This window comes from Dendrobates tinctorius, unplaced genomic scaffold, assembly GCF_039654945.1.
Source record: "Dendrobates tinctorius isolate UK_male_01 unplaced genomic scaffold, ASM3965494v1 ptg000075l, whole genome shotgun sequence".
Classification (NCBI taxonomy): Eukaryota; Metazoa; Chordata; class Amphibia; order Anura; family Dendrobatidae; genus Dendrobates; species Dendrobates tinctorius.
The window spans coordinates 29009727-29018913 of record NW_027361743.1 but is presented as its reverse complement, the minus strand read 5'-3'; the positions used below and the strand labels follow the sequence as shown (position 1 = coordinate 29018913).

Sequence of the window (9187 nt, the reverse complement as noted above, 5' to 3'; positions counted from 1 at the left end):
ACATTCATCCCTATAGGGACACTTTTAGGCAAGTAGATATCATAAATGTCAAGAAGAATGTGTAGCCAAGGTCAAACTCTACTAATCACAACTAGATAACATGTTATCTCTCCTGGGTATGATGACATCAGGGAGTCACTGGGACAAATCATTTCCTTGTTAAGTTGTTATCTCAGAGATCCCAGAATCAATGAACAGTTTCATGTTTGTGACGAAATCTGTGGAATGGGAGATCTGTTGATTTAGATATATATACAACAAGGTTAAAGGTTGTGGACATTTTTGTAATGGGAAAAAAAAATTGTGCATAAGGTAGTTCAATTTAATTTAATAACGGTAAACAATAAGTTTCAATCTGCAATCTTCATTCCTTCATCCATTTTCAGACCCTCTGATATGCAGTTTGCAGCCTGTACAACATGTCAGATTTTTCTCTCGTGGGAGTTTCCCTCCCAGTAATACATGCTGGATGTAAGCTCTGTGTTTCTGTGTATGTCCAGGATCCTGCTGTCTTCACTTACTTTAGTAAGCACAGCTTGACACTGTAAATTCCTCCTCTCCATGTGACTTGCTCCTTGTCTATACTATTTTTTTCTGTATCGTATCAGATGCTCTCTCCAACACAGATCTGTGAACAAAAATGGTCAATTTATTCATACATTTCCGGGAAGAATAATAGATCAATTTCACAACTCACAGGTCTTAAAAATGGTGGTGAAGAAATGATATTTCTTGAGCAATACAATAGTTACTCAAACAATATTAGCAGAACTGACAGATTCCCTTAAAATGGGTTTTTCTACTACGGAGGTGTATGTAATACTGATTTGATCTTATATTATTGTGTATTTTGCACAGTACCAAAAATGAGGCCATTTTCACAGCCAACAAACAACAATATTTATTCACGGTCTCCCTCCAATATGGTGTATTCTTCTGCTATTCCCATAACTGTGTGGGGAGCAGAACTCAAGACTGGTAGGGGGCCTGTATTGGAAAGCACTTTTTGATTTTTTTTCTGATTTTTTGTTTTTGAAGTTCCACAGTATTCAATAACATTGCCTACAAGTGTGGAACTGTAATAACATCAGCATTTTTCATCATATTCACACTAAACAGATGATGCAGTTTTATGGCAGTGCGGTGAATATGATAGGAATCAATAAAACTGTGCAACCGAGCCAAGGATAAACCCGATGAAGATATAAAGCAATTATGTATTATAACAACGTAATTGTGTGCGGTGACGACGTTTAGCATGAGACGCATCGGTCAAGGAGAGGTAATGCTTCATACATTTCATATAGGTGAAACGGGTCTATTGTTTTATAAGAAGGATATCATTCTGCATTAGGTAGGCTAAAATTTTCTATTATGCACTTGTGACCATTATGCCAGGAAAGTACTGAGCATGGGCAACACTACGTCCACGGAAGAGGGTGTCAAAAAATTTTTGAAAGTGGGGAAGATCTGGATGGGACAAATGTGTACAGATAGGACAGTACTGTAAGGAGCAAAATGGGGCTGACGATGATGTTAGGGTTATGTAAGGACTCAACACCTAGAGAAAGCACAGAATGACAAATGTGCAAAAATACTCTGTAGTAAAAAATATAACAGTAGTCAGCTAGTGCTAGTAAAAAGATGATAACAAATACAGGGTATTTAGTCGATACGTTTTTTGCAAAAAATGTATACCAAGCCACTCCACCTCGTCACGGTAACCCTTAATGGAGCAGTCCCTATTTAATGTATTTAAAACCTGAACATGTGAACAGTACCTAAATGAGCAGGATTCAGACAGGCACTTCCTGATGTGGGCATGTGGCGTAAGATGGCTTTTTATGTGCATGCCACACAAGAGAGGGGTGGTAATCTCCCAAACCATGCATAAGCAAGGACATAATGGATTAAAAACACATGTGACATGCACAAATGTGAACAGGTCGGCCGGACAGTGTTCACACCACCCACTGACTGAAACACAAAAAGAAAGCATAGAATGACAAACGTGCAAAAATACTCTGTAGTAAAAAAATATGACAGTAGTCAGCAAGTGCTAGTAAAAAGATGATAACAAATATAGTGTATTTAGTCAATACGTTTTTTGCAAAAAATGTATACCAAGCCACTCCACCTCGTCACGGTAACCCTTAAAGGAGCAGTCCCCATCTAATGTATTTAAAACCTGAACATGTGTTAAGGACTCAACACATGTAGAAGTTTGATGTGCGGTAGCTGTAGTCCCAAGTCTGAAGGAGAATATCGTCCAGACAACAGCTTGGCAAAGCGGAGATTATCGCAATGTGCGAGCTTCGCTCACGAAAAGGATGAGATCCGAAGAGTGTAAGCAAGGATCGAAGAGTGTAAGCAAGGATTTAATTACAACGCGTTTTGGCACCAGTGCCTTAATCAAGGTAAGAAACCAAGACACTTGGTTTATTACGTTGATAAAGGTGTTGGTTTGGTGCCGAGACACATTGGTGAATTAAAAAACCTTGTATATACTCTCCGGATCTCATCCTTTCCATGAGTGAAGCCCGCACATCATGATAATCTCCACTTTGCCAAACTCTGATCACATGTCTCTTAGTTTAGAATGATGAAGGAGCAAGAAGATAAATGAAGTGACCAGTTATAAACTTTTTAGGCAGGAATCACTTCACATTTTTATTTCTGTTTGAAGCCCTGAAAAATGGGATTTAGGTGTAACTGCCCTTTAATGAAGCAGACTGAGTCTGTGCTCTGTTTGACCTAATTTTCATCACAGTATGCCTTTTTGGGGTGGGTTTCCAAAACACAGGCTGCACATTTTATGCTGGTCCCAATGGCCTATGGGAACATTCGACCACACAAAACTAGCCTGAATTACTCATGGAAGTGCAAGTTTCCTTTTCCTCAGTTTGAAATGTAATGTAATGTTAATGGAATAGTGGAGGTCAAGATAAGGTCTGGAAGACCAAGCAAAATTTCTGTGAGATCTGCTCGTAGGATTGCTAGAGAGGCAAATCAGAACTCCTGCTTGACTGCAAAATACCTTTAGAAAGATTTAGCAGACTCTGGAGTTAAGATACATTGCTACTGGTCAGAGACACCTGCATAAATATGGCATTCATGGAAGAGTCATCAGAAGAAAACCTCTCCTGCATCCTCACCATAAAATTCAGTGTCAAAACTATGCAAAAACATCCAAATAAGTCTGATGCATTTTGGAAACACGTCTTTGGCCACAATGATCAAAAGTATGTGTGGAGAAAAAAGGAACAAAATTTCAGGAAAAAAGCATCTCGCCAACCATGGGAGTGGATCAATCATACTTTGGGGTTGTGTTGCAGTTAATGGCACAAGGAATATTTCAGGGGTAGAAGGAAGAATGGATTCAATGCAGTTTCAACAAATTCTTGATTCAAACATAACACCATCTGTAAAAAAGCTGAAGGTGAAAAGAGGATGGCTTCTATAAATGGATAATGATCCTAAACACATGTCAAAATCCACTATAGACTACCTCAAAAGGCGCAAGCTGAAGGTTTTACAATGGCCCTTACAGTCCCCTGATCTGAACATCATTGAAAATTTGTGACTAGATCACAAAATAACAGTGCATGAAAGATGACCCAGTGTAACAGTTATAGTGGTACACTCAGTAATCTCTTGGCTTGAGACAAATAAGGCAGCTGAACCAGAATGCAGTGTAAAGTCTGTATTATTCAAAGCAAACACAGGCGCAACGCGTGAGCACGTTCAAAAACACAGCAAATAAGGTGATATCAGGAGGAATTCCTTTGCAGCTCTGCTGCAGGCAGAGTCAGTATTTATATGCATAAACGTGGGTGCAGCACGTGCACAACCTTTCAATGTACGGTAAACAGGGTAGGAGTAGTTGATTTGCAGTTCTGCTGCGGGCAAAGTCTTATGGGCGTAGCACTTAATGGGGAAATGCAGATCATAAGACACAGTTCATACCAGGGCAGGCAGTCGCTAGAAAAGAGTCCGGAAGCAGTGCAGAGCTACGAGTCCAGAAACAGTCAAATAAACTGGCACCGGATACCAAACTAGATTAGCTGTAACAGGCTGAGCGTACGTGTCCTAGCAGGCAGGAGAAGAATGCGGAGTAACACAGGCAAAACAGTTTGTAGCACGTGCACCACTGCGAGCTGGGAAGGTTTGCTGAGAAGGCGGAGCCGGAGTATCTGAAGAGGAAAAGTCACTTGCAACACAAGCCAGGAATTCTAGCAGAATACACAAGCAAGGATTGGGAGGGGAACCAGAGTTATAAAGACAGTTAAGGCAGATCACATGAGCAGAAGAGAGGCAGCAGACGCCATCTTGGAAAAGGGCAAAAAGTACCACAGATGAAACACGGAATCCAGAGTCCTGACACCCAGGAATCTCAGAGAACTAGAAGAATTTTCCAAGGAAGAATGGAAGAAAATACCTCAAACAAGAAATGAAAGACTCTTGTTTGGCTACAAAAAACATTTACAAGCTGAGATCCTTTAAAAGGGTGTGCTACTAGGTACTAACCATGTAGGGTGCCCAAACATTTGCATCAGCCCATTTTACTTTTTGTAATTTTTAAAACTTAAACGATGACAATATATATACTGTACTGTATATTTTTACCAAAAATGCAAAGGAAATGTGTCATCTTTAACTTTAGGCATTTTAGAGATAATTTCATCCTCAACTTGCTTAACTGTTCACAATAACAGTAATTTTGACCAGGGGTGCCCAAATTTTTACATTTCACTGTACCTAATCCCTACAGGGCCCGTAATATGTGTGGGGCCTTTATGCTTTAGCCAAGGCAGCCTTAGGAATAATACATATGTAGAAGCTGGATGTCAGGGGAAACATGGGAGAGACACAATTTACAGTAGATTTAACTGGGAAAGCATGAGATTGAGCTTCTTATCATATATGTTCTCAATAGTCAGTAACAACATGTTCTGGGTACATTGTAAACAAGGTACGACCCTGAGGTGATGGTGGGGGCCACATGAGCCCCATAGAATTACATATTGTTGTAAATGGTATAAAAGATTGCCTTGTGTTTCATTACGACAGATAAAGTGATTTGCACACGGCCCGTGTGTGCAGTCTTTTTGTCTCCAAGCGCGTGTAAATTAAGGGCGTAAAACTCCTAGTTCGGACTCACTGGTGATCTGGCATATCTGACTCTGGGTCAGAACGAAAACAGCTATGACACTGTGACTACTAGGGAACGCATTCCAGAGGTTTAAAAGGGACTTGCCTGCAAAAAACCCTGATCTGCAGGTAACTACCATTTTAAATATGTAATAAGTAGAAGTGCAGCTGTAGGGAAATAATTTTGATACTCTTCCTGTAGCCTCTCGCTTCCAGTCACTGGCGTGGCATGGAGTAGTGATCATTCACTGCTCATTCCCCTTTACACTTGCTGTGAACACTCCCCCCTGTGTTGTGAGTTAATTTTCCCCTTCACCGTCGATGTCTGATGAACTCCCTCTTCTGGTGAAGGAAGGTAGTGAGGCTGATTACCAAACACCTGATCTGGTAGATGATGACTGGGTAACAGGAAATTCTGACTGGATATAAGGCAGCCGACGCCCTTCTGAGTCGCTGGTGATTTCTCTGCTGGATTCTTGGAGACCAGTCTGATTCCTGCTTCCAAAGATAAGTTTTTGCTCTGCTATTGAACTTATTAGTTTTGTTTTGTTTACCTTGTTTTTTGGAGTTCAGCCATCCCCGGTCGGGGGTGTGCTGAGTTCCATTTTTGTCTCTGATCAGTTTGTCTCTTTGCTCTGTCTTCAGAATTTACCTGAGTGCTGATATAGTCTTTTTGAAGTCCTAGCGACTTCAGGGCCTGTTTTTCCTATCAGACGGTTGGGACATTTTTTTGGTAGGGTTTTTTACGGATTGCAGACAGCAGCTTTTCTATCCTGTCCTTTTTAGTTAGCTTGGGCCCCATCGTTTGCTCAACCTATCTTTCTATCTGTGTTAGTGTTTTCATCTTGCTTCACTGTCATTATATGTTGGGGGCTGCCTATTGCTTTGGGGTCTGCTCTGGGGCAGTTTAGATTTCCCCTTTCTTTCTTTAGGCCTATTTAGTTTTCCGGCTGTGATCGAGGGGTCTAGGGCATCGTAGGAACCCCCCACGGCTACTGTTAGTTGTTGTGGATAGGATCAGGGGTCTGCAATCCGATAGCTACCAACCTCTCCGGTTTTCTGGACTTAGCTAGTATTTTTGTTTTTTCCTCCTTCGGTGACTCATTCATAACACCACTGCTTTCCAGCATGTGTGGTATCTTACATGCTGTGCACTACACCAAAATTTCTCTTGGAGGTCTGATTGCACACAAGTTGGTCATCATGGGTCTATGGTTGTGTTTACACTGGCTGAGGGTCAGTATGCATATGCAATCTAATAACAACAATGCCTAATTAATACCGCAATCCAATTTATGTTAAGATTGACCATGGTTCCTACTTTGGCACAAGCAGTACACACATCACTAAAGTGAACCCTGCCCACACGCCATGCTATTCAAAAAAAATACATCATAGCTCATTCAGCCAACAGCTATTCCTTCTGACTCCCCTATACACCTGCAATTTCAGTTTTTCCATCATGTGTTGGTGGAAACCATACACATAAAAAGGACCTTTCACTAAATTTTTCATACTAAACTGGACACAGTAGGTAAAAAGTTACCACCAGTCACACCCAGTACTACTCCCATCAGCCTACACCTGCTACCACTAATAACAGCAAAAGCAGGCGCGGCTGATGGGAGTATTCATGAGTTGGTGCCTGTACTGTAAATAAATCAGTTAGAAAAATCAATGTAGGCTCCCCTCTACTTTTGATAACAAGCATGGCAAAGCTGACGACTGCAAGCTGCAACCTTCAGTTGTCAGAGTTAGCAAGGCTCGTTATCAAGAATATAGGGTGTTCCCCTGGCTGTTTTTTAAAATTACTTAAATAAATCATTTAGAAAAACAGCATGGGGTTCCACCCCATTTTTGACAACCAGCCAAGCTAAAGCAGACAGCTGGGGGCTGGTATTCTCAGGCTGGTTAGGGGCCATGGATATTACCCCCAGCCTAAAAATAGCAGCCCACAGCTGCTTCAAAAAAGATGCATCTACTAGATACGCCAATAGTGGCAAAGTTCGGCAACAAAGATCAGAAAATCAGAACACAGAGCAAACACACCACAGAGCAAGGCTACAACTGGTAAGTTCTGATCATTGCCAGCCAGCTAAATAGTCAGGTGACACCTGAAAGAAACCCCAAAAGGCCCAGCCAGATTGGATTACTGGGCTGTCACACACAATACTGACAGACCAGCACACCCTTGATCCTATAGGGCTGCTGAGCTGGCACTCACTGTGTCCTTAGGACACCATGAGTGGTGGAATTGTGACAGTTACCCCCCTTCTAGGGGGTCAACCAGACCTCCAGGTTTCCCAGGTAATCTAGAATAGAAGGAAGGACATCATGAGTGGTGGAATTGTGACAGTACCTCCTCTTCTGGGGGGTCACTAGATCCCCAGGCTTCCCAGGAAACATAGAATAGAAGGACCTAACCAGACAATTGGCCTTCACAGATTGGGTTGGAATGCAGGATCTCTCCTCCAGTCCATATCAATTCCAATGGATGAGGTACTTGAGGGAATTTTGGACCTTCTGAGAATCCACAATTTTCTAAACTACTAGTGAGTAATGACATAAACCGGAGGAGGTGGGGATGGGGTAAAATTTAAGGGACAAACTCCTTTAACAGAGATCTGTGAAAGACGTTAGGGATGCAAAGAGATGGAGGAAGATGCAGCCTAAAAGCCAGTTGATTGACCACTTCCAGAATCTCATAGGGACCAATGAAATTCTGACCCAACTTTGCTGACGGATGTCAATGGATGACAACCAAACCTTATCACCTACATTAACTCCTTTATGACAGAGGACGTACTATTCCGTCCATGTGCCCTGGGACTTAATGCCCATGGACGGAATAGTACCTCATACGCAATCAGCTGCGATCATGGGGGTATAGCAGCTGATCATAGCCAGGTGTCAGCTGATTCTCACAGCTGACACCCGGCACTAAGTGCCAGGAGCGGTCACGGACACTTTAACGCCCGGAACACTGCGATCAAACATGATCGCTGCGTTCTGGAGCCGGCAGAGGGGCTGACATGACAGATCTGCATGCTATAGAAGCGATCAGCCTGCACAAAATGAGTGTCGCATAGTGGGACAAGGTGTAAAAGTAAGAATTAAATAAAAACATTTTTTTAAATAATTGTAAAAATATTTACAAAAATAATAAAAAAATCACTATTTATTCAATAAATAAATATTTAAATTAAAAAATCTAAACAATAAAAGTATACATATTTAGTATCGCCGCATCTGTAACTACCCGACCTATAAAACGGTCCCACTAGTTAACCCCTTTAGTGAACACTATTAAAAAAAATAAAAAAACAAGGCAAAAAAACAATGCTTTATCATCATACCGCCGAACAAAAAGTGGAATAACACACGATCAAAAAGATGGATATAAATAAACGTGGTACCGCTGAAAACGTCATCTTATCCTGCAAGAAACAAGCCACCATATAGCTCCATCACCGGAAAAATAAAAAAGTTATAGCTCTCAGAATAAAGTGATGCAAAAATAATTATTTATATAAAATAGTTTTTATTGTATAAAAGTGCCAAAACATAAAAAAAGATATAAATGAGGTATTGCTGTTATCGTACTGACACAAAGGATAAAACAACTTTATCAATTTTACCATACGCGGAACGATCTAAACGCCCCCCCCCAAAGAAATTCATGAATTGCTGGTTCATTCTGCCTCCCAAAAATCGGAATAAAAAGTGATCAAAAAATGTCCTGTGCCCGAAAATGGTACCAATAAAAATGTCAACTCGTCCCGCAAAAAAACAAGACCTCACATGAATCTCTGAGCCAAAATATGGAAAAATTATAGCCTTCAAAATGTGGTGATGCAAAAACTATTTTTTGCAATAAAAAGCGTCTTTTAGTGTGTGACAGCTGCCAAACTGAAAAACCCGCTATAAATAGTAAATCAAACCCCCCTTTATCACCCCCTTAGGGAAAAATAATAAAATTAAAAAAAGTATTTATTTTCATTTTCCCATTAGGGTTAGGGTTAGGGTTGGGGCTATA

The 9187-nt window shown here is 41.0% G+C and overlaps 1 long non-coding RNA gene across 1 annotated transcript; it reads right to left on the bottom strand.

Annotated features, from left to right (window-relative positions):
• Window positions 1-312: 312 nt before the first annotated feature.
• LOC141096480 (uncharacterized) lies at window positions 313-4247 on the bottom strand. The gene is made up of 2 exons (XR_012233693.1): window positions 3967-4247; window positions 313-628 (listed from the first exon to the last, which is right to left on the bottom strand). It is a non-coding gene; the product is annotated as an uncharacterized lncRNA (long non-coding RNA).
• Window positions 4248-9187: the final 4940 nt, after the last annotated feature.